At 39.1% G+C, this 25,940-nt stretch overlaps 1 protein-coding gene across 1 annotated transcript in view; it reads left to right on the top strand.

Annotated features, from left to right (window-relative positions):
- Nucleotides 1–25,940, top strand: part of sh3bp2 (SH3-domain binding protein 2) — a 111,034-nt gene that overhangs the window by 12,812 nt on the left and 72,282 nt on the right. Inside the window, exon 2 of the mRNA XM_028802269.2 lies at nt 13,647–13,740. The gene's annotated coding sequence lies outside the window, so the exon portion shown is untranslated. The remainder of the gene's footprint in view (nt 1–13,646; nt 13,741–25,940) is intronic.

The raw sequence follows: 25,940 nt of genomic DNA, 5'->3' as shown, positions 1-25,940 counted from the left end.
ACATTTTCATGAGTAAACAGTACAATGAAATTCCTACTTGCATATCTCTCACAGTCTGTTGATGGAAGTAGATACTTAATAGTTTAATGTATTAATATTTAATAAATTAATACTTAATGCAACAATGTATATCTATCTATCTATAGAGACAGACAGATTATGATAGATAGAATGTTTGGGTGTCAGTAATGCTGAAAATTAAAGACAGGAAAATGAACAGGCACACAAGGATATCACAAATCACACCCAAGGCTGAATTTAAATAAGCAAAGAGAGTTCCCTAGTGGTTAGGCGGATCTCATGGTTCAGAATGAACAACACCAACTTCCAGTAGTTATGGTTGGTTTATCTGGTGATTCCGGAAGGGGTGGTCTCAGTGGAGGGTACGGAAGTGAGCTCAGTGTTCTTCTGGTCCTACTTCAGAACTGTGAATAGAGAGGAAGAATGCATTAACATTGGTACCCCCTCTTGGCTCAGGGTGGAACTGCTTTCTTTTTAGACCCCCGAAGTTAACTCCAAAGCGCTCATGCATGACACGGTCCCCACCCAGCTCGCCCAAGGTGGGGCAAGTAAACGTAACCAAGAGGTCTTAAACCTAGGAAAGGGCATTAATATTGGCGTGAAGTAACCCCCGGCAGTGAGAGACCGTGAAATGGCAAGGTTCGAGGTTGAGAAACTCTAGCATGACCCTAGGGTTGTTTTTTGTGGGTGGCCAACCCTTGTAAGGGAGTGTGGTCTGTCACCAGAATAACTTCCAAACCAGAAGATAATGCCTCACCTGCATGACCGCCCACTTAATGGCAAAGGTTTCCTGCTCAGTTGCTGATTAACTTCTCTTCTGGTCCAATGGTTTCCGGCTGAGATACATCACTGGGTGTTAAGCATTGTGGACTGTCTGACTTAGCACCGCCCCCAGGCCAGAGCCAGATGTGTCAGTCTGGAGAAATAGGTGAAATAGGTAGGTGCATTTAATACAGGTGCTGAAATAAGAGCCTTCTTTAGGTCAGAGAACACTACTTCAGCATCCAGAGTCCACACCACTATATAAGGGGCCTGTTTCTGAGTTAAATGAATTAAACATGTATTGAAGCTCTTTCTGAGAACTGAGGCACAAAGACTCAATAATACTCTGCTAATCCCAGAAAGACTTGGACCTGCTTTTTTACTTATGGCTGGGTCTAATCCCAAGTGGCAGCAGCTTTAGAGGACTGCGGTTTGACCTTACCAGAACTCACCACGTAGTCTAAATAAGCACTCCAGGCTCCTCAAATCAGGAAAGATGCACGGATTTGGTCCCAGTGTCCAGTTGGCCAGTCGGTCTGCTTGAAGTCCTGTCAAAAATAGGCAGAAACACCTCAGTAACATCACTGGGGTATAATGGTACCAGTACCTGAGATGATCCCAGTGCATGTTCAGGTCATAGGACTTTACTGGTATTTCTTTGTGATTCTGCATCTGCAGATTTTGTCTGCTGTGTGGCCTCCTTTAGTATCAGTTGCCTCAGCTGACATCCGTGCAATCCACAGAGTCTGACATGTCTCCTCTGTAAATCCTATGCCTTTGTGGTAAAAGGACAAAGGTTCAGCATAAAAATGTTGGGATGTCAGCTGACAACACTATTTGATAATGTAGGAAATTAAATATATCAAAATAAACAGGCACAATTCACAACCTGAATTTAAGTAAGTGAAGAGAGCGCCTGGTGGTCAAGTCACTCTCCTGGACCAGCATGAATGTCCACTTCAGGTAGTTATGTTCCTTTTATCTAGTGGATTTTAGAAGGGGTGGGACTTGGTGCAGGATGACCTCAGTGTTTTTCTGATCCTTTTATTTTCTGGACTGTGGATAGAGTGGAGCCTTTGGTGAGCCTTCTTGAAAAATAGCTAAGATGGAACATGAATGCAATTTGTGAATTATATTAAATGATTTTATTAATTGATTTTATTAAGGCAGAAGTGAATGTGTGAGAGCCATGATAACCATTTCCTTACAACATTACTCACATCTTAATAGTATATTACAGTAGCAGCTTAAGATCAGCACTGAATAGGGAGCTGATGTTACAAGGCCTAGAATGACAAGAGAGGTCAAAAGGTGTGTATAAGATGGTGAGAAGAGAGGTGGCAGAGGTAGGAAAAGAGTTAAAATATGAAAAATTAAATAATATGATGCAGAGAAAAGAAAAGAATTACAAATATTAACCATCTCTGCAAAGCAAGAGGGAAAAGAATGGGAAATCTATCTGTATTAAATGGTGAACAGCCTGACTGTTTAACTCCTGTTGGCGTTAAACAATTAGAATTACAGTATGTTGTCTGTCACAATAGCCTGTGTAGTTTCAAAGGATTTTTCATTTGTAAAATACCTCATATGTGGCAGTGCTGGATGACTCGTTTAAATGAGGAAGTATGACCTGGAGAGCCCAGCATAAATAGTGCAGGTATATTATTTGACATGATATCTTTATGAAGTAACTTGAACTGAACCATAGCTACATTTACGATGGTAAATAAGTACAAGAAAGTAATAAAAAAATAAAGGCAAATTGTTTTGCCTTCATAATCATTTGAACATGTTTTTAAACACATTCCAAAATATTGCTGCTGCTGGTGTCAGTATCTATAATCTACAAATATATGAAGCATAACTGACACACTCTTTTAGTAAAACAGAAAGTGACACTATTATTCTGAATTCAGGCAATGAGACTTTGCTCTCTGATGTAATGTATTCATTAGTTACAAAAATACAAATAAAAGAAATGTAAACTTGGAAAGGTAATTTTAATAGCAGGCTTGATAACATTCATCATGAATTGTTTTTTAGACAGCTATGGCGCATATTTCTATTATTAGAGTGCTGCCTAACATTGTGTAAGAAAAAAAAACATATTAACTGTGCATAGACTGATTTTACTCTATTATTTTTCTTTAATATAAAAACGTATGCATCAACATAGAACAGGATTTACAACCAAGAACAAGTATAGCATACTCTAGCAATATCAGTACCTTGCACATTATACCATTTAATTGACTTGTTTAAAAAACATTACAGTTGTAATTAAGTAGCTAGATCATTTACTCTATTTAATACATCATGATTTTAAGTATTTAAACTGTGTTTATGTGTTGCATCATTAGCTTAGACTTGCCTATTTTTGCCAACTTGCACAAGCGTTGAATTTCAGACCTGAGGAAAAATGGCAAATAGTTACACAAGCATTGGAACAGTAAAAAATTATGTTTTTCAGGTCACATCAGTGTTCATAATGAACAACAGATTTAAGTAAAGCATTGACAAATAAAGAAGGCTGCTTTTTTTAGAATCAAAACCAACACTCCACAAGAGCTGCGCAGTTACCACTAGTAGCATTATCTGTCTTTAATCATTAAAAAGGGACAAAGTTATGACTCAAAATAACCGTTTGTCATTAAATTTTTGTAAGCAATAAAATAATCTTGAAGACTTTCATCTCTTCTCTAAACCATTAAGAATCAGTACTGCGTCATACTTGTACTTGCCTGCAACTTACTGTACTTCTGTGTAGAAATAGAAGTCATCAATTGGCTTCAGTCAGTATTTTCAGTGAAGCACATTTAGCTTTGGTGAGGTAGTATACGTGTAATATTTTAAAGAACAGAGTAAACTTATGGAATATCTTATGTCCAGCCTTAATGCCTGTCAAACACATTTGATACACTTAAGCCCTTTGTTAGTCTTAGAGATACCCAAGTGATATTATTCTATACTTAATGATGTCTCTGTGTCATTTGTGATTGTCTTCACTTATAGTCTTATAAACTGTTTCTGTACACTTACAGTATGTTCACATTTCTTACTTTTGTATCTCTCTTCAAATTGAAATCAGAAAACATTTCTTGCTAGAGGCTACTCACCCCTTTCATCAAACAATAGTGTGTGTGCATCATTTTTTTGGTATTTTCCTGTTCCATATTTAGTATATGCACAACCCATTCAAACCAGGTTTCATAGAACTGATTCTTCAGATTTGTGCTCCATCACTACCCCTCTACTCTTTTAGACTTTCTCAGGGAAAGGGTTAAACTTCCCCCATATATCTGCCTGTTCTGGTCAACCATGTTTTTTTTTGTCTAATAACAGGAAGTCTTCCAGAACGTAATCCAGCAGGTTGTCTATCCGTAAAGTCATGTTTTATTGAAGTGTTAAATGATATTCCTAAATGATGAAGAATCTCCCAAGGGATAATACGAGGGTCTTTCAATAATTTATCTACCTCAGTAAGAAAGAAAAGAGTTTTCAAAAAAGCTTTATTTTATTTTTCAATATAGTCCCCTGATAGCTCCATACACTTCATCTACTTTTCCTGCAATGACTTTAACCCTTTGAAAGAAAAATTTTCTGTTTAACCTTCAAACCTGGACGTCACAACTGCTTTGATGTCTTCATCACTTGAAAACCGCTCTCCATGGAGAGATTTCTTCAACACTCAGAACAGGAAATAATCTGGGGGAACCAATTTTGCAGTAGCACTATGTATGTATGTGTATATGTATATATGTATATGTGTGTGTGTATATGTATGTGTATATATATATGTTGATATGTGTATATATATATATATGTATATATATGTGGATGTGTATATGTATATATATATATGTATATATGTATATATATGTATATGTAGATATGTGTATATGTAGATATGTATATATATGTATCTATGTATATGTATATATATGTTTACATAACCTCTTTAACACACTACTTCTCCGCTGCGAAGCGCGGGTATTTTGCTAGTATTATTATATGATTGGTGTGATTTCATCTATAACTCTTAATGTTAGATTCTGTGTCCTTTGCCTTACATTTCTTGATGTCATTGATTGATGTAGAAATGCTGTTTTAACATTGAATCAAGTAAATTTGGCTGCTGAGTAAACCTTTGTGGACGTTGAAAGTTGGTAACAACAGGAGACAAACACCAATTTAAAGTAAAAAGCAATTTCTTTATTCTTGGTGAGTCAAAGAGGCTACAGACCCTCTCAGCTTAGTGGTACTGACTGGTCAGATCAGACAGCCTGCAGCCTGTTAGCAGGGGTCTTCCCTCTTTATACCTAGTTTTTTATTTAACAAAATAAATATTGTGGGATATGGTTGGCCTGTCACCCTGGCCAACACCCCCAGGCCGCCAGATGGAGCTTTCCCTGCTGCATGGAAGTGCCCCGAATACCAGCAGGGAATCATGGACGATGGAGTTTTCCTTTACAGCCCTGCTGGATATCACAGGGGCCAACAGATGACGCTGCAGGGAGGCCCAGAGAAGTGTTTGTGCCCTATAACCCGGAAGTTCGTCGTAGGCAAGTTCCGGGTTGAAGAAAAGGACTTTTTATCTGACCTGGAAGTGATAAGAAATCACATGGACTGTAGGATGGGAAACACTTCCGGGTCAGGGAATATAAAAGGACTATGGGAAATCCCAGACGTCGAGCTGAGCTGGGTGGAAGGAGGGCTATGCGTCTGGGAGTGGAGCGATTGTGTATTGGTTATTGTTTAATTATTGATTATTACTGAGTATTGTGGAGAGGAGGGTGCTTTGTGCACTTATTTATAATAATAAATATTATATTTGGACTTTTATCTGGTGTCTGACGTCTAGTCTGAGGGTTCAAGGGGTCACGGAGACCTTAATCTTTCACAATATATATATATGGCAGTTCATTTTGAGGTTATACATAAATTACCATAGCTTGCGACTCCCTGAATTGGAATGTGTACATTGCTTCTTTCAGATAAAGAGGTTATCAGGGCATTCACAGTTTTAAGAAATATGCTCAAATAGTTTTAAGCAAGAGTTCAGAAATGGTCACAACTGATTTATAATATCACAAGGTGTTCTGTTAATATCAAGAGGTCAGCAGTTTCTCATAAAAGAATGTAAGTTAGTCTCTTATTCTGTACACAAGCTTAATTCTTTTTCTACATAAATGAAGAACAAATCATATAGCTTTTTTTTTAGCATGATTAATACATAATGCAGTCATTGGTATTGTGAGTTAACTACTTATAATCATTAGTTAATAATATTTCTTCCTCACCTTTGCCAGACACTGTGTCATATGGGTGAATATCATGACAAATAAAATACACATTATTTTGCTTATTATTTTAACACTTTTATGTTTGTGAATGATAGCTTAGTTTGTTATTTGACTTTGGTGAATGAGTGACATTTTTGACCTGAGGTGTCTGTCTTATGGCTGTTGGATGCTAAAACTGTTATACATATTGCAGCAAATATTTTGCAGGAGGTCTAACTCCCTTTTAATCTCAGAGTTGGTCTCGTCCGTTATAGGAGATGGACGTCTGAAGCAGAGCTCCGCTAGCAGCGGCTTTATTTTCCCAAGTATTTCATATTATTTAGAGGTATCCTGTATTTAACCCAACCCAAGGAACTTCCACTACAATATATAAACATGTGTAACAAGAAGAGAAGTCAGAAAAAACCGGAAAAGAAACTTAAAGCTGCATCAAAGTCTGGACAGACATCCGGCCCGAGTGCGAGGTATGGCTTCTCGGAGACTGACCTAGAACAGGCAGACGAATGCGCAGATTTCCTAGGACCCCGCTCCATTGTATCGTACCCAGTCAAGAGTGAAAATGGGAGCGAAGGTGCAAGTGATACAGGTCATGATGGATCGCTGATTTCTGAGGATCATTCGAGACTAGAAAAGGCCCTGCAGGACGTGCTGTCATCTACTCATTGCGAGCCCGCAGCATCCGCTGTAACAGGAGCTGCAATCCCACTTGCGGAGCACGACAGCTGAAGCGAACTGTCTGAACTGAGAGAGATGATGAAAGAGATGATCTCTTCACTGGCCACTGCCATGGCTACGGCCAAAAGTGAGCTTAAGAAGGAGCTTAAGAAGGATAACAAAGACTGGGAAATGCGTCTATTTAAACGTTTTGACACGACCTTTAAAGGCATCTTGGAGAAATTAGAGGAACACATTGAAGAAAATAGATCCAAACTGAAAAAACTTGCTGAACAGATGAAGGACGTTACAGATCAGCTGGAGGATGTTAAGCAGGCATTCACGGCTCGAGCTGAAACAGCGGAACAATTGCCGTCTTACGCCGATGAAAAAGCTACAGCTGCGAATTTCGAATGCAAAAAACTCGGAGACAGATTTGTGGCCCTGGAAGATGGGTGCAGAAGAAATAATATAAGAATTGAAGGTATACCTGAGAAACAAGAAAGTTCAAACCCAGTGAAATTTGCAGTAGAATTACTCTCTAAAATAATTGGAGATGACTTTAAATTTGATACCGAGATAGCAGCAGCTTATCTCATACTCAGATCAAGCACCTTTAAACCCAGGTCTTTTATTGTCCGCTTCGAGCGATTACGATGTAAGCTTGATGTGATGGCACTTCTCAGACACAAGCAAGAGATTATATTTGAAAATAATCTTATTCGTATTTTCCCCGACTTCTCACCATTAACAGCTGCAAAACGCGCAGCCTTTTTTAACATGAAAAAGCTGCTACAGAAAGCTGAAGATTAAAGAAGCTGTTCCTGACACTCTTTTGAAAGTTAATAAGGAGCTGTATTCTGTCGTGGCATGGGAAGGACCTATCATCTGCTGTCGGATCCACTTTTAAAGAGACTGGTATTATAATTATACATCCTTTTCTTTTCTTGGACACTATATGTTTATCTCTTAATTACAGTTATAGATGTGAGTGTGTGGAAGTAATTAAAGTAGGGTTTGGTTTTTTTTTTTTAGTTTTTTTTATACCTTAAAGTAGACTGTTTAATATCATACCCTTGGTTTATTTCTATTTCTACTATTGCATTAGGATCTACTATGTTTATCCTAGACCACTTTTTAAAATCATTCCCAGGGTTCATTATTTTATTATCTTAATATCTTAAAATTGCTGAAGATTATTTTAAGCTTAAAGACTGTTAATGATTATATTTTTCGCAGATAGAATTTAGACGTCAGCTGCAATAGATATCTCTACTTTGTTTTAATTCTCAAACGCCGCAGTGGGGGGGGGGGGGGGGGGTGGGGGGGGGTTTGTTTTGTTTTGGACGTGCTCTGTCTCTTTGTATGTCAGAGGACTGGGACATTGTGAAGTGGGATCAAGCCTCATGTGGGGAGGCAAAATGGGGGGTGGGGGAATAAAGGGGGGAGAGAAGGAGAGCAGGTTATATCTAATCTATTCTTCTAATCCTTATAACTATAAATATCATCGTAACAATAGGCTATATGGCAATAACTCGTGGGGAAGTTTGAAATTAAGATTAAAACTGCCTCACTACCAGTTAAAACTATAAAATGACATTAAAAACTCAGAATCAATGTCTCTATGATGGGACAGTTAACTTTGTGAGCTGGAATGTTAAAGGCCTGAATCACGAATTAAAGAGAAAGAAAGTATGCTCCCACCTAACAGGCTTAAACTCTAAAATAGTATTTTTACAGGAGACCCACTTACTAAGCAAGGATCAGTCCAGACTACAAAAAGACTGGACTGGCCAAATGTTCCATTCTAGCTTTACAGAGAAAACTAGAGGTGCGGGAATTCTCATACACAGAACAGTCCCATTTGTAGCATCAGATGTAGTATCGGACCCTGAAGGGAGATATGTGATGGTCATGGGCAACTTATTTAACAGTAAAATGATTTTGATAAATGTTTATGCACCCAATGTCGATGATAAGGAATTCATGTAAAATCTATTTGCATCCATTCCCAATGTGAACACTAGTAAAATTATAATGGCTGGGGACTTTAATTGCGTTTTAAATCCACTCTTAGATAGGACTCCTGTGACAGGGGGGACGACATCTAACACTGCAAAGACAATTACACAGTTTGTAACTGACCACAACTTATCAGACCCCTAGAGGTTTCTTAACCCAAACTCAAGAACATATTCGTTCTACTCACCAGTGCATCATAGCAACTGAAGAATTGATTATTTTTTTATAGATAATAATTTCTTGCCTACGATTAAATCATGCAGATACGACACAATTGTTATCTCCGACCATGTCCCTCTAGTCTTGGCGCTAAAATCATTAAGCCCCTCACACTCACCTCGCAGATGGCGTCTTAATCCTCTTCTATTGGCAGACGAGAACTGCACAGAATTTATATCCAAACAAATCAGCTTCTTCCTAGAGACAAACACACCCTCAGAGGTTTCTGCAGGAACACTCTCTGAAACTCTAAAGGCCTTCTTAAGAGAACAGATTATTTCATATCTTTCCCACAGAAATAAATTAGAAACCAAGAAATTATCAGAGCTAAGAAGCGAAATTACTAGAATAGATGAAGAACAAGCCAGGCGTCCAATTTGAAGCTCTTCATAGGAAAAGGCAGGCTCTGCATACAGAACTCAACATCTTGACAACTAAAGAAACTGAACAACTTATTTATAAGTCAAGACATCATTACTATGAACACAGAGAAAAAGCTAATAAACTTTTAGCTCAACAAATTCACAAACAAGAAGTTCGCAATGCAATCCCAGTAATCACCAACACGAATAGAGAAGAAGTCATTGACCATAAAAATATAATGCACACATTTAGAGATTATTATAAATCCTTATATTCTACTGAGTTCAAAGAAGACAACACACAATCTAATACATTTCTGGATACATTACAGACACCACAAATAGATGCTTTAAGTGCTGAGGAACTGGATAAACCTCTGACCCTATCAGAATTACTAGATGCTATAAAGTCACTTCAAAGCGGTAAATCAGCAGGCCCTGATGGTTACCCCGTAGAATTTTATAAGAAATTTTCCACTCAGCTAGCTCCCCTCTTATTGGCAACATTTACAGAAGCTAGAGACAATCAAATTCTACCTCAAACTTTTTGTCAAGCATTAATCACCGTCTTTCCTAAACAAAATAAGGACTTGTTACAATGTGCATCATACAGACCAATTTCACTCCTGAATAATGATGTTAAGATACTCTCAAAAATTATAGCTAGAAGGATGGAGAAAGTGCTGCCCTCGGTAATATCACAGGATCAAACTGGATTTATTAAAGGCCAAAACATATCTTCCAATCTCCGACACCTGTTTAATGTAATATATTCACCTGCAAAGTCAAACACCCCAGAGATATTATTATCATTAGAAGCAGAAAAAGCGTTTGATATGATTGAATGGAACTACCTTTTCACTGCATTGGAGAAATTTGGGTTTGGCCCAAATATTTGTGCATGGATCAAACTACTGTATACCAATCTAGAAACTTCAGTTTGTATTAACAACATTTGTTCAGACTACTTTAAGCTAGAACGTGGCACCAGACAAGGATGCCCCTTGTCACCATTGCTGTTTGCAATCGCCATTGAACCACTGGCGGTTCACTGTCGAAATTCTTATCAGATAAAGGGGATTATCAGAGAAGGACTGGAACAGAAAATTTCTCTATATGCAGATGATATGGTTTTATATATATCAGACCCAGAAAACACTGTGCCTGCAGTTTTAACAGCACTCACAGAATTTCAAAAGATATCTGGTCTCAGAATTAATCTGAATAAAAGTATACTCTTTCCAGTAAATTCACAAGCATATAATATTAGATTGGACACCCTACCTTTTACCATAGCAGATCAGTTTAAATACCTTGGGGTAAATATCACAAGTAAACATAAAGCTCTTTATCAACAAAATTTTGCTGTCTGTATGAAAAAAATTAAGTAAGACTTGCATAGATGGTCAACCTTTCATCTCACTCTAGCCAGAAGAATTAACATTGTTAAGATGAAAATCCTTCCTAAACTTACTTTTTTATTTCAAAACATTCCAATATATATCAATAAATAATTTTTTAAGCAATTAGATTCAACTATAACCTCATTTATTTGGAACTCAAAACACTCACGTATCCGAAGAGCGACCCTACAAAGACCTCAGGCAGAAGGTGGCATGGCTTTACCTAATTTCCAGTTGTATTACTGGGCAGCAAACATACAAGCCATTAAAACCTGGACACAAAAAAATGAACATACACAGGCTTAGCCCGCAATAGAATTAAAATCCTGTAGTACTTCTTTATACTCCCTGCTCTGCGCTCTAATAAATGCAAGTTATCGCAAATATACTAATAACCCAATTGTGCTTTACTCACTCAGAATATGGAACCAACTTAGAAAGCATTTTAAGATGGAAAATCTTTTATCTGTGGCACCTCTGCAAGAGAACCGCCTCTTTCAACCCTCGCAAACATATCCAGTTTTTAATACCTGGAAAAGATTTGGGATTAAATAATAATAATAATACATTTTATTTATATAGCGCCTTTCCCATGCTCAAGGCACTTATATATAGAATATAATAAAGAGCGGCAGTGATCAGAAATAAATATATTGCTCAGAGATCTTTATATAGACAATATCTTTGCATCCTTTGAACAATTACGTTCCAAATTCAACCTCCCAGCTACACATTTCTTTCACAATCTTCAAATTAGAAATTTTGTTAAACAGAAGCTGCCCGATTTTCCTCATCTCGTACCCTCCACCATGCTGGAAAAAATACTGCTCAATTTCGAGGAATTAGACACCATTTCTGCATTGTATAAAATCTTATTTGAATCCCTTCCTTTCAAAGATCCAAGAGGACATTGGGAAAAAGATCTCTTAATCAATATATCAGAAAATGAGTGGAAGGCAGCATTGCAGAGAATTCACTTGAGCTCCATATGCGCAAAGCATAGAATTATTCAACTAAAAATTATATATCAAGTTCATATGTCTCGCTTAAAACTGTCCAAAATGTTTCCAGGGCAAGATCCAACCTGTGAATGCTGCAACCAAGCTCCTGCCTCACTGGGTCACATGTTTTGGGCCTGCACCAAATTAACATCATTTTGGACCAAAATTTTTAAGTGCCTTTCAGACAGCCTTGGTGTCACAATCCCTCCTAACCCATTAACAGCTGTGTTCGGTGTTCTTCCAGACGGATTTGAAGTGGAGAAGGACAAGCAAATGGTGATTGCATTCACTACACTTTTGGCACGCAGACTTATTTTGTTAAATTGGAAGAATCCTAAGTCTCCTCTGATAAGTCAGTGGGAAACCGATGTTTTATATTATTTGAAATTGGAAAAAATCAAATTCTCAGTTATAGGATCTGTACAGATTTTTTTCAAAACCTGGCAGGATCTAATCAATAATATTTTAGAATAAGAAGAAATAATTATTTCCGCATTTCTTTCCCTTCTTCATTTTTTATTTACCTATATATATTTTTTCCTTTCTTTTGTTTATTTTTGCCCTATTAAAAAGCCCTAAGCAATTCTCCTTTGGCCATGCTCTCCTTCTCATGGGTGGGGTTTGATTTGTTTTCAATTCTTTTTTGTATAAATTGATCTATTTGTATGGAATGATTACAATAAAATTAATAAATAAAATTAAAAAAAAATAATCTCAGTGTATAACAAACTGCCATTATGTAGTGTATATCTGATTTTACTTTGCTCATTTTGTTTGCCATAAGTTTGTCATTTTACGACTCCTTTTACTAGTGATGATATTCATTTTGGCTGATAATCATTCAACCCTTATGTAGTTTCACAGAATTCTACGTATACTGTATAATCCAGTTGTGACTATCATACTAAAACACAGAAGCATACCTTAAAATAATGATTTAATAGAAGTCAGGTTAGGTCTGAGCCGGATCACCCTTGGCCGTAGTGCCTTAAATGATGCTCCCTCACTATGCATTAATTTTTCATCTCAGGTCACTGGATAGCATCCATGTCTTGTAACCATATAGCAAAACAGGGAGCACCAGGACTCTAAAGACTTGGACCTTCATCCTTTTGCAAGGATACACACATCTTTTCTAGCGACCTCATGAGCCCCCGTGCTCTTCCAATCCATCCACTGACTTTATAGTAAGAGTCACCAGAGACATGATCGTCTGGATTTAATACATTTATGCAAAAATGAAAAAATATGTATGAAAGTTAACATTTTTTAGCCTCCAATTTTATTCTTCATTGCCTGCTTCCACTGGGCCTCTGCTTAAGAGATCCATCCCTGAATGGTGGAATAAAAATTTCCTGTAGCTGAAAATTAAACACGAAAGTACAACAGTTAACGTCACTTACCACTGTGACGGGGACCTGCAAGTGCTTATTGAATTTTCATGTTAAGTGATAATATTGTAGAAGTGGTCCACTTCAGCATAGCATATTCATAATAAGAAATAGAAAAATAGGAAATTTACCAGAACATGTTCAAAGTTACCCCCCACCCAGGGTTGATTCTTGCCTTGCACCCAGTGCTGCAAAGGTGTGCTCTGGCTTTCTTTGTCCATATAACAGATTTAAGCAGATCTGAAAATGAATGGATATTTCATGTTAGGTGAATATGATTTGAAGATGTTTTGATACTGCAGATAGATAGATAGATAGATAGATAGATAGATAGATAGATAGATAGATAGATAGATAGATAGATAGATAGATAGATAGATAGATAGATAGATAGATAGATAGATAGATAGATAGATAGATAGATAGATAGATAGATAGATAGATAGATAGATAGAACTTGTGCATGAATACTTTCTCTAATTGAGTCTCACTTCTTTTATTTTCACAGTCTTATTCCAGAACAGGATGGTTCCGGACTTTGCCAGTTTCTGAGCCATGTTTTGACAGATCTTCCAGAAAAATGGCAAAACTCTTGCAATATAGTAAGTGTGTGTTGATGATTGACCAATTAGTATTGTAATTTAATGTTGCCCAACTTTAAGTTACCAGTAGTATTGTAAACTTATAATCAGTTTAACATTATTAATGTGACTACAAACTTGTTATTATTTGAAAAGAAACACATAGAGGACATTTCAAACCTACCTAACAATGTAGTATTGAAACGGATGTATTTTTCTGCATGTGTGTCTTTCCCTCTTGTCTCTTTCTTAAATGCTTTTAAACATAAAAAGGGCTTTTGTCATGATGTTCTTGTATTAGGTTTTTAGTAGTAATCTTTATTTTATTTAACGTGGAAAAAATACAGATTGGCACAGAGATTGCCAATCACGGGCCCTAAGTTCTGGTTTTTGAAGGGTTTATAGATTCTTCCACATTCACAAGTTATTTTTTTTTTCTGGGTACTTCAGTTTCTTTTGCATATTAAAATGTTACACACCAAAATGTTGTGTTTCTTAGGAACTCTTGGTACATTGTAAGTGAGTATAAATGTCTGTGTTAAATGTGAAATTCTTGCCTCGACATTCAGTGTTGCTTTCTGCCTTGCACGAGATTCTACCAGAGGAAATTGTAGCTGTGAACCTGCATTTGAATAAGCAGGCTTATAAAAAGAATGAATTAGTCTTTATGATGCCTGGGAAAAACAGTTTTGTTTGTTAAAGGTAAACCTGATTTATATAGATGGCTGCACATTGATGTCAAATTGAGGTCATCTGGGTGTTTTTCTCCAAAAGGCTAAGTTACAGCAGTAGTTTGAAAGACTTTTCCTTGTATCTAAAGTTCACTTAGCAACTTTTCACTGACAAGTTTTCACATACCATTGGCAGCCATTCAAGCTTTTTTTGTACTGAATGCATTCATCAGTTGAATTCTTCTTTTTCTAGCAAGTGTTGATGATAAACAATTGACCTTAACTTCTATATCCTTTGCACTGCCAGCCTTTTTTTATTAAAATCAGGAGACAATAATGAGAAATACAGAGGATATTCACGCATTCTAAAAAATTTCATTAGAGGCTTTTGCAATACTGATTTTCGCTACCAAGTAGATTTCTGAAAACTGTGTAGCATGCAATAATCTAAACATCACCATTATATATTGTCTTTGATTTAGTTAAAGGTTCTCTTTGACCGTTTCCTCTTCTCCCTATAGTGGCTGCGTTGAAATCATGTGGTAGTCATGACAGTTTTTTTGAACTGTTTATTGCTTTTCCCTTGTAAGATTAATAATGTATTTTTAAAACAAGCTTGTATAATTGTCCATGTAATCTGTAGCTGTGTGATTTTGAGGCTCCTACCATGTGGAAACTGATGACAGTTTCCATGAATGATGCATTAGGCCTCAATCACACTTTGCTGCATTTTTTGCATCCCAGTAGCACAAGTAATCAGCAGCACACCAGTATAATTAACTGTATTCAATGTTCCCCATTCACATCATTGCAAAAAAGTGAAGCGTGTCTTTAAAAAAATGTGACATTCCACTTATTTTCTGTGCAAAAATGCAACATTTGCTGCATTTTTTTCTATATGAAAATACACATTGCAGGCTAGCCTCTCCCTTGAAATTTCCTTCCATCTGTCCTTTCCTTTATTGAAGACAAGGCTAAGCACATGCACACTTAATTCGCAGTGGAGGAATATACCACACATTGTCTCTGTCTCTGACACATGTTTAGGATTCCATTTGTTATGTTTGCAATTTTATTTTGTATCTTATTTGTTTTATGGTGTACTCATGATGTATATACCACAATATTACATTCCACAGTTCAACAAAACGTGTGCATATGACAGGAAATTACTTCAGTGATTGTTTTTTCTTCAAAAACAACACAAAATTTAAAGTCAAGAACTGCTACGACAGTGAGCTGACAAGTAATTTTTTGTGGTCATCAGTATATAGACAAGGGACAGTAACCTGTGAATCAAAATACATTATAATTAAGCCAAGATGTAAGAAAAAAATCATAGTTGAAAAAATGTTAGCAAAAAGGTCAAAGCCATAAAAATCAAGTGAAAAAGGGTAGAGAAAAGAAAGTGGGAGACTAAGAAAGTTAAATATCATGGACACACAGCAAAAGGCCATAGGTCCCCCTGAAAGACAGGTGAGAAAGCAAGGCTACCACCTAGGGAAAGACCAGTCAAGAACAAGTTGATAGAGCATTGGCAGAAGGCAGTTATTCACCATCCTAAGCATTATATAAACCCTGAACATAGAGGAGACAGGCTTATATGATACCTGGCAGACCTGGCCATTTAAGGGATACTGAATGCAACGGTGTGCAGTGACACCCTGAACTATTAAACGGAGTTCTAGCCTGGTGTCCCTATTCCCAAAGAATAACCACCTTTGTCTCCTTGGCAAAAACATTGCTTTCTTTATACATAACGATTTTGAAATTTTAAAACAGTACCAACATTACATCTTGCCTGAAGAAGGGGCCTGAGTTGCCTCGAAAGCCTGCATATTATAATCTTTTTAGATAGCCAATAAAAGGTGTCATTTTGCTTGACTTTTCAAAACAGTACCAATATTTCTTTTTACATTGTATCAGTTCTATCCATATCAGATTCAACTTCCTGCTTGTTTTTTTTTTTTTGACAGTGAGTTCAGACCCACCTTACACACACACACAAACACACTCCTCACTCCCCGCACAGAGAAACAGCCCCACTTCCTCACAGTTAGTTTGGTGCTGTTTAAAATTAGCTTTCACTTTCAATATAGTGCAAATCTGTAGTGGGGTTGTCAAATTAGCCAAAAATTAACATTCAAGTGTTCACAATAATGATAAGTGTATATCTGAATATATTCAAACATGGCCTAAATATTCATAGCACTATATATACAGTATGTTTGAACTATATGTCCTTTGTCATAGTCCTTATTATTATTATTCACAAAGATAAAGTGCTTATCACTTGCGAATAGTTGCTTAAAAGAAGCAGGTGAATTGCAGTCTTTAAATCAATATGACACTAGAAAACAAAGCCTGAGAACCTCTGAGCACATAAACAGATATAAAAAGACAAAGTGCAATGGGGTTTTATGAAGATATTGCTGTCTTCTAGAATTCTGTTCCCCTTTTGATTTAGCACATGCATGTTAAGGCATAATTATTTCTTATCTCTTCGGGTTTGTGTACCTTTGCTTGTTGATCTCCTTTTGATTTGCTTGTCAGTAAATGGCATGCACAGCTGCTTCCTCTGCTTTTTACTTCTAGAGCCTGCATTCTTAGTTTTCAGGTGTGTTGCATTTTATTTTAATTTCACCAGGGTGCTGTTTCTTTGAAAACTCACAATAAACTTTGCTAAAGAAAAGGTAAAAAAAATACCACTTTTCAGAATGTGTTTAGTTGTGTTTTCAACTAATTCAATGTGCTGTGTTCTTTAAGCAATAAATTCACTTTTCTAATGAGATCTTCTCAAACAAAGAATTTTGCAAAATATGTTGCAAGCATAGTAATATTGCAGTTGTAATAATATTAATGATATTAACTGGTTCCTCAACACAATTCTGTACAAAGTCATTTAAAAGTTAAGCCATTAAAAGAAATGTACTCATCCATTTTCTGTTTTTGTTCCCTTATTCTTAAACAATTACTGATGAAGTTTCATACATATTAAATATTGGGGCATTGAGCAGAATTTTAAAAGTTCTTTGTTTCCATGAAAACATTTTGGAAAGCGCTACTGTATACTACAGTAATGTTTACAGAATATTGCACTACCTGCATGTTACTAACTTGTGAATGTGTGACAGTGTCAGTGGGTTTTGAAGAAATGCCCTAACCTAAGAAGAATATTGTTTTTATTAATGGTAAATTTTAAACTATTGGTATTGTTTACAGAAACAGCACTACTGTTCTTTATTGATATTTTATTGACTTTTGAATGTGTCAGAGGCTTTTGAACAAGTGTACTCCCTCAAGAAGAATCCAATTATCTTTGTGTAGTTTATCTTTTTTTTTTTTTAAAAAAAAGTTCCTTCTTCAGTTTTGTGTGTGTCCTTTCATGTCTGGTACTGAAAATCATATTGAATATCGATAGTACTTAAAGTGGCACAGTGGTTCAGTGGTAGTGCTGCTGCTGTCTCACCATAAGGAGACCAGGGTTTGTATCCTGGGTCCTACCTGCATGGAGTTCTCATGTTCTCCCCGAGTCTGCGTGAGTTTCCTCCCACAGTCCAAAGACATGCAGGTTAGGTGGATTGGCAATACTAAATTGGCCCTAGCATGTGGTTGGCATGTGTGTGTGTTCGCTCTGCGGTGGACAGACACCCTGTCAAGGGTTTGTTTCTGCCTTGTGCCATATGCTAGTTGGGATAGGCTCCAGCACCCCTGTTCAGGACTAGGCAGTTAGAAAATGACACGACAAGACTGCTTAAAGTCACAACTGCACAAGTGACTCAGAATCTTCGCTGGAATTTACCAACAGAGATAGTTTAAAGCCAACACATGTCTGAGATAATAATAAATCTACAGTTGTGTGAAAATTGGGGCAAGGAAGAAATATACAGAATAATGAGAGAGAGACTAGAGGTGAGGAAACCTTTGTTTTGATGTTTTGCTTCGCAGATCAGCAAAGAAAGAACTGCATTTAGATAGACACAGTGGGACACCAGGACTCTTCCTTCCTTTTCCTATCAACAGCAGAGAACATTCTGTAGGATTTTACGAAGATATGTTTTTGATCACCATAAAGAATTAAAAAGTAAAAAGAAAATTAGAGTTAATCATTTGTACCAACAAATTAATTTGGACTTAAACATAAAAGGAGGAAAACCAAAAAAATCTGCATTCTTTATTGGAAATCCCCAAACCCCAACTCTATAGTGCAAATATTTACAGTGCATCCAGAAAGTATTCACAACGCATCACTTTTTCCACATTTTGTTATGTTACAGCCTTATTCCAAAATGGATTAAATTCATTTTTTTCCTCAGAATTCTACACACAACACCCCATAATGACAACGTGAAAAAAGTTTGAGGTTTTTGTAAATTTATTAAAAATAAAAAAATGAAGAAATCCCATGTACATAAGTATTCACAGCCTTTGCCATGAAGCTCAAAATTGAGCTCAGGTGTCATCCTGTTTCCCCTGATCATCTTTGAGATGTTTCTGAAGCTTAATTGGAGTCCACCTGTGGTAAATTCAGTTGACTGGACATAATTTGGAAAGGCACACACCTGTCTGTATAAGGTCCCACAGTTGACAGTTCATGTCAGAGCACAAACCAAGCATGAAGTCAAAGGAATTGTCTGTAGACCTCCGAGACAGGATTGTCTCGAGGCACATATCTGGGGAAGGTTACAGAAAAATTTCTGCTGCTTTGAAGGTCCCAATGAGCACAGTGGCCTCCATCATCCGTAAGTGGAAGAAGTTCGACACCACCAGGACTCTTCCTAGAGCTGGCCGGCCTTCTAAACTGAGCGATCGGGGGAGAAGGGCCTTAGTCAGGGAGGTGACCAAGAACCCGATGGTCACTCTGTCAGAGCTCCAGAGATCCTCTGTGGAGAGAGGAGAACCTTCCAGAAGGACAACTATCTCTGCAGCAATCCACCAATCAGGCCTGTATGGTAGAGTGGCCAGACGGAAGCCACTCCTTAGTAAAAGGCACATGGCAGCCCACCTGGAGTTTGCCAAAAGGCACCTGAAGGACTCTCAGACCATGAGAAAGAAAATTCTCTGGTCTGATGAGACAAAGATTGAACTCTTTGGTGTGAATGCCAGGCGTCACGTTTGGAGGAAACCAGGCACCGCTCATCACCAGGCCAATACCATCCCTACAGTGAAGCATGGTGGTGGCAGCATCATGCTGTGGGAATGTTCTTCAGTGGCAGGGACTGGGAGACTAGTCAGGATAAAGGGAAAGATGACTGCAGCAATGTACAGAGACATCCTGGATGAAAACCTGCTCCAGAGCGCTCTTGAGCTCAGACTGGGGCGACGGTTCATCTTTCAGCAGGACAACGACCCCAAGCACACAGCCAAGATATCAAAGGAGTGGCTTCAGGACAACTCTGTGAATGTCCTTGAGTGGCCCAGCCAGAGCCCAGACTTGAATCCGATTGAACATCTCTGGAGAGATCTTAAAATGGCTGTGCACCGACACTTCCCATCCAACCTGATGGAGCTTGAGAGGTGCTGCAAAGAGGAATGGGCGAAACTGGCCAAGGATAGGTGTGCCAAGCTTGTGGCATCATATTCAAAAAGACTTGAGGCTGTAATTGCTGCCAAAGGGGCATCGACAAAGTATTGAGCAAAGGCTGTGAATACTTATGTACATGTGATTTCTCAGTTTTTTCATTTTTAATAAATTTGCAAAAACCTCAAGTAAACTTTTTTCACATTGTCATTATGGGGTGTTGTGTGTAGAATTCTGAGGAAAAAAATGAATTGAATCCATTTTGGAATAAGGCTGTAACATAACAAAATGTGGAAAAAGTGATGCGCTGGGAATACTTTCCGGATGCACTGTATATACACTAAACTATAATTAAAATTGCTTATGTCACATAAACTTCCACATTTTGTAGTATTACCATAAGATATTTTTGAAATATGGAGTGAAAATGCTGCGCTTTTGCTTTATAGACAAACAGCAGTCAGAGAATTGCGGAATCAGCTGCATGTCAAGTGCTTTAACGTGCAGCTCTCATATCTTACGGTGATAAAAGTCTTTAAAAGGGTCTGTCTGACTAATGCCTTATTTTTCCCCCAAATACAGGGCTACTGTCTTTCTGCTCAGTTTCAAACATGGCCCCTCTCCATACCCCTCTCTAGCAGAGAATCTCTGAAGAAGTCTGAGAAGACCTTGAGTCGAGTTTTATTGAAGATTAGTTACATTTTTGTCTGTTTAATTTCTTGCCAAAAGACTACAAATCTCTTTTACTACTTCAAGAATAAAGTGTGCTTTAAAAAAACAACTGTTCTTTAATTGAATTTGTGCAACTCAGAGCACAGAATGCAACAATATATAAAAAATGCTACAATAAGGTATTTCTTTATTTTTGCTTTGACTGGATCATTTAGTGTTTTAAACTCCTGCAATAGCTAAAATGAATTAACTTTCACATATAGTTGTCTTAGCTAGTGCCATACGTGTCTAAAAACTAACACAAAAGAAATGAGTTCATAACATGTGAACACAAATCCAGGATGTGAGGAAGAACTGGGGAAATTCAAATGTTTAGGGGTGAGATGGAATTTAATGTTCATAGCCAAGTTCAGGTTAGCATATATTTCATTTCATCTATTAAAGCAGAATCATATAAAGTAAATGTTGTAAAAATAATTTTTTTTTTTTAAATTTAATTTAGTTTTAAAATTTCATTTGAATTATTGTTTTCATGGTTAGCATACTGGTGCAATAGTTGGCACTTCTGTTTCACTGATCCAGCATCCTGGGGTCAAATCCTGCTATTGCTCATTGTCCAGTCCCAAAGGTATCACGTCCTAGTGAGCTGAATGACTTTCAGCCTGTTGCTCTGACATCACATGTGATGAAGACCATGGAGAGGCTGCTGCTTCACCACCTTAGGCCACAGGTTCAACACGCCCTTGACCCTCTGCAGTTTGCATATCAGGAGAAGGTGGGAGTGGAAGATGCCATCATCTATATGCTACACCGATCCCTCTCTCACTTGGACAGAGGCAGTGGTGCTGTAAGAATTATGTTTCTAGACTTCTCTAGCGCCTTCAACACAATCCAACCTCTGCTCCTTAGGGACAAGCTGACAGAGATGGGATTAGATTCATACCTAGTGGCATGGATCGTGGACTATCTTAAAGACAGACATCAGTATGTGCGTCTTGGGAACTGCACGTCTGACATTGTGGTCAGCAACACAGGAGCACGACAAGGGACTGTACTTTCTCCGGTCCTGTTCAGCCTATATACATCGGACTTCCAATACAACTCGGAGTCCTGCCATGTGCAAAAGTTCGCTGATGACACTGCTATCGTGGGCTGTATCAGGAATGGGCTGGAGGAGGAGTATAGGGACCTAATCAATGACTTTGTTAAATGGTGCGACTCAAACCACCTACACCTGAACACCAGCAAAACCAAGGAGCTGGTGGTGGATTTTAGGAGGCCCAGACCCCTCATAGACCCAGTGATCATCAAAGGTGACTGTGTGCAGATGGTGCAGACCTATAAATATCTGGGAGTGCAGCTGGATGATAAATTAGACTGGACTGCCAATACTGATGCGCTGTGCAAGAAAGGACAGAGCCGGTTATACTTCCTTAGAAGGCTGGCTTCCTTCAACATCTGCAATAAGATGCTGCAGATGTTCTATCAAACAGTTGTGGCGAGCGCCCTCTTCTACGCAGTGGTGTGCTGGGGAGGCAGCATTAAGAGGAAAGACGCCTCACGCCTGGACAAACTGGTGAGGAAGGCAGGCTCTATTGTTGTCATGGAGCTGGACAGTTTAACATCTGTGGCAGAGCGAAGGGCACTGAGCAAGCTCCTATCAATTATGGAGAATCCACTGCATCCACTAAATAGTATCATCTCCAGACAGAAGAGCAGCTTCAGCGACAGACTGCTGTCACTGTCCTGCTCCACAGACAGATTGAGGAGATCGTTCCTCCCCCAAACTATGCGACTCTTTAATTCCACCCGGGGGGTAAACGTTAATATTTAACATTATACATAGTTATTGTCTGTTTTTTCACCTGTATTATTATCATTCTTTAATTTAATATTATTTATTGTATCAGTACGATATCGGGAGCGCCACACACCCCTTTCCAGCGACCTCATGACCCCCCATGCTCTCCTAATCCGTCTACTGACTTCATAGGAAGTGTCACCAGAGACACGAATGTCACTGCCAAGGTAAGTAAACCTCTCAACAAGGTCAACACTCTCTCCGCAAACAGACACACTGCTGATGGCTGTGCCCAAGAGGTCATTAAAGGCCTGGATCTTGGTTGCCCAACACCCAGTCCATACAAGCATTGAACAGAGTAGGAGCAAGAACACACCCCTGACGAACCCCAGAATCAACTGGGAAAAACGCAGAGGTCCTGCCTCCACTCTGCACAGCACTCACAGTGCCAATGTACAGGCTGGCCATGATATCTAGCAACCTCGAGGGGATCCCGCAGGGCAGCTCGATCAACTGAGTCGAACGCTTTGCAAAAATTGACAAAGGCTGTAGAGAAACTCTGCCGATATTTGCGTTTGCAAACTGAGAACCCTCAGTACCAGGATGCGGTCAATGGTAGACTTCTTAGGCGTAAAACCAGACAGTTCCGGTCGCTGGTAGGTGAGCAAGTGATCACGGATCCTATTGAGGACGACCCTAGCAAGGACCTTACCCGGCACCGAGAGCAGTGTTATCCCCCTGTAGTTGCTGCAATCCAGGCGATCACCCTTCCCTTTCCAGATAGGGACAACAAGTCCCGTTTTCCAGTCAGCTGGGATAATGCTTGCAATGCCAGGAGGACAGCCTTACCACCAGCCTGAAGAAGTTCAACCCGGATACCAGAGATCCCTGCAGCCTTTCCCCACCTCAGCTGGTTCACCACCTGTGCAATCTCAGTGATATTGGGTGGTTCACAGCTAATTGGAGGATCAGCCTCAAGAACCGTGGACCCAGAGATATCCAATGTCCTAGCCGGAGGATCAGCTTTGAACAGCTGCTCAAAGTAGCCAGCTCAGCGGGTCACAACTGCAGTGTCATCCGTAAGGACCATTTCATCAGCTGCCCTGAATGCGACTCTCCGAGGAACAGATTCAGATGTGCGTAATGCTTTGATTCCTCTGTAAGCAGGACGTGGGTCGCTAGACCACAGATGGTGTGTCACTTGCTCACAGATTCCTCTAACAAACGCCTCTTTATCTGCCCTCAGAGCCCTCGCAGCCATGCCTCTCAGTTCCCGGTACAGACCAGAGTTGCCATTGAGCCGTGCACTGTGACTCCTCTCGATGATATCCAGGGTGCCCTGCAAGATGAAACACCTCCTTCTGGGAACACCAGTAACACCAACACAACCCTCAGCAACCTTCAGGGTCTTGTCACGGAAGGTCTCCCACATCACATTAAGGTTGACAGTCATACCCAAATCTTCAAGTTCCTCACACAAACTGCGTGCAAACACAATAGAAACAGCCTGGTCTTGGAGTCTGGCCAAGTCCAGGCTCATTTTCCTAGTAGGTGGTAATCTACTGGACCTAAGCTGGATCCTAAGAGTAGCAACAACAAGTCTCTGGTCAGAATTCACAAACTGGGCACTTCTGTAGACCCTGCAGATTTGAAAGAGCCTCCAGCGTCTGCCCACGAGGATGTGATCGATCTCCTTCACCGCACCACCAGTTTTGGAGTACCAAGTCCAACGATGCAGTTCAGGGCGCTGGAACCAGGATCCAGCGATTCGCAGCCCCTGACCTTTTGGAAAGTCAAGGAACATGGAGCCACTTTCACCACGGTCACTAGACCCATGGGGACCAGGACAATCCTCATAGCCAGCCCTGTCAGTGCCAGTGGCTGCATTAAAGTCACCCATGAACAGAGGAGTGTCACCTCTTGGGCACCCATCAACCACCGAGCGAAGCTGCGAATAAAATGTCTCCCTCACTGAGACATCACTCACTGTGGTCGGAGCATACACTGATACAACAGACAAGGCACCCAGAGAGTGCCGTAATCTGAGTCTCATAATATGCTCGTTGAAAGGAGTGACATCGGACACCATCGGAAGAAGCCAATCCGCTACAGCAACAGCTACTCCCCCAGTATTACAGCCATCAGACCGACCAGACCAATAAAGGTGTATCCACCTACAGAGATCTGGCCAGTCCTCGGTCTGCGCACCTCAGAGAGTGCTGCCACTGAAATGCGGAGTTTACGCAGCTCCTCTGACAACAGAGAAAGATGATCATCTTGCCAGACAGACAAGATGTTCCATGCGCGCAGCCGTATGGGCCGCCTCAAATTGGGACCCGACACCTCAGCACCACACCAGTTCCAATCCCCAACAGACCTGACCCTATTGGCTCTCCAACGGTTTCAACTCTTCCGGGGATGGGGCTCCTGAGGGCTTTCTGCCATCCCCTTCATAATGCGAGCAGCCTTCCTATGGGCGGCTGCAGCAGAGCTACTCCCGCGGAGTCCTTTCTGTAGTCTCAGAGATTTGCGAAGTTTTTTTACAGTGGCTGGAGTGCCAATCCTGCCACCAACCCCCATACTATTGCTTTATAAATATTAAACATAAAATTATTAAATGGTATTGTATTTTTGAGCACAGTGTGTCAAGTAGAAATTGTTGTTTTAATATATAATAAATATATATGTATACCTGTATATGAAATATTATCTTTATTAACTATATTAAATAAAATAGAATGGGAAAAAAGTTATTTTTAATTTTTTTTCTGGTGAATAAAGGTTCGATAACACTTTAGTTTAGGTACTGCAAAAATGCATCTATTACTCATTTATTGTTATACTAGCAAAATACCCGCGCTTCGCAGTGGCGAAGTACTGCCTTAAAATTTTTATTAAGAAGAAAAGTAAACCTTTTTAACTGAGGGAAAATATACCAATAATTATTTGTTAAGGATCTGTTTGTTTACCACGTTGTCAGTTCGGCCCTCCGGTTGTAATATGACCGAGCTGTGCGCTGAGCTTACTCTTGAGCATGCAACGTACAGTTGGCCATGTGAAAAGCAATCTTGTCTCAAATCAATGACAACCTTTTGTAGGGTCTGTCCCTGAGACTTATTAATTGTCATTGCGAAGCCAGAGCCTTACTGGAAATTGGAGGTGTTTGAATTGAAATGGGAGATCAGAGGGTATAACGGGGATGCGAGGAATAAAAACTCTCTCCCCTGAGCCACTGCCAGTAAAAATAGTTGCCTCAATTAGGTTCTTTTGCAGACACGTGACCTGAAGTCTCGTGCCGTTACAAAGTTTTGGTGGCTGTAAGTTTCTCAGTAACATTATTGGTGCCCCAACCTTCAAAATTAGATTATGCTCAGGAGTACCTGGAGGATTCAGAGTGTGGAGAAACTCTACTGGATAGTGCACCGCGTCTTCCACTTCTACAGCTGAATCCACAGACTGATATGTTTTCGGTTATGAAGGTAGTTCTTGAAGTAAAATGTGGTTTATAGTCGTAGTCATGTCTTTTCTTGGTGTCAGGATAGCTCTCTCCCTCAAC

Source organism: Erpetoichthys calabaricus, chromosome 5 (assembly GCF_900747795.2).
Source record: "Erpetoichthys calabaricus chromosome 5, fErpCal1.3, whole genome shotgun sequence".
NCBI lineage: Eukaryota > Metazoa > Chordata > Cladistia > Polypteriformes > Polypteridae > Erpetoichthys > Erpetoichthys calabaricus.
This window is presented reverse-complemented; position numbering and strand designations above follow the sequence as displayed.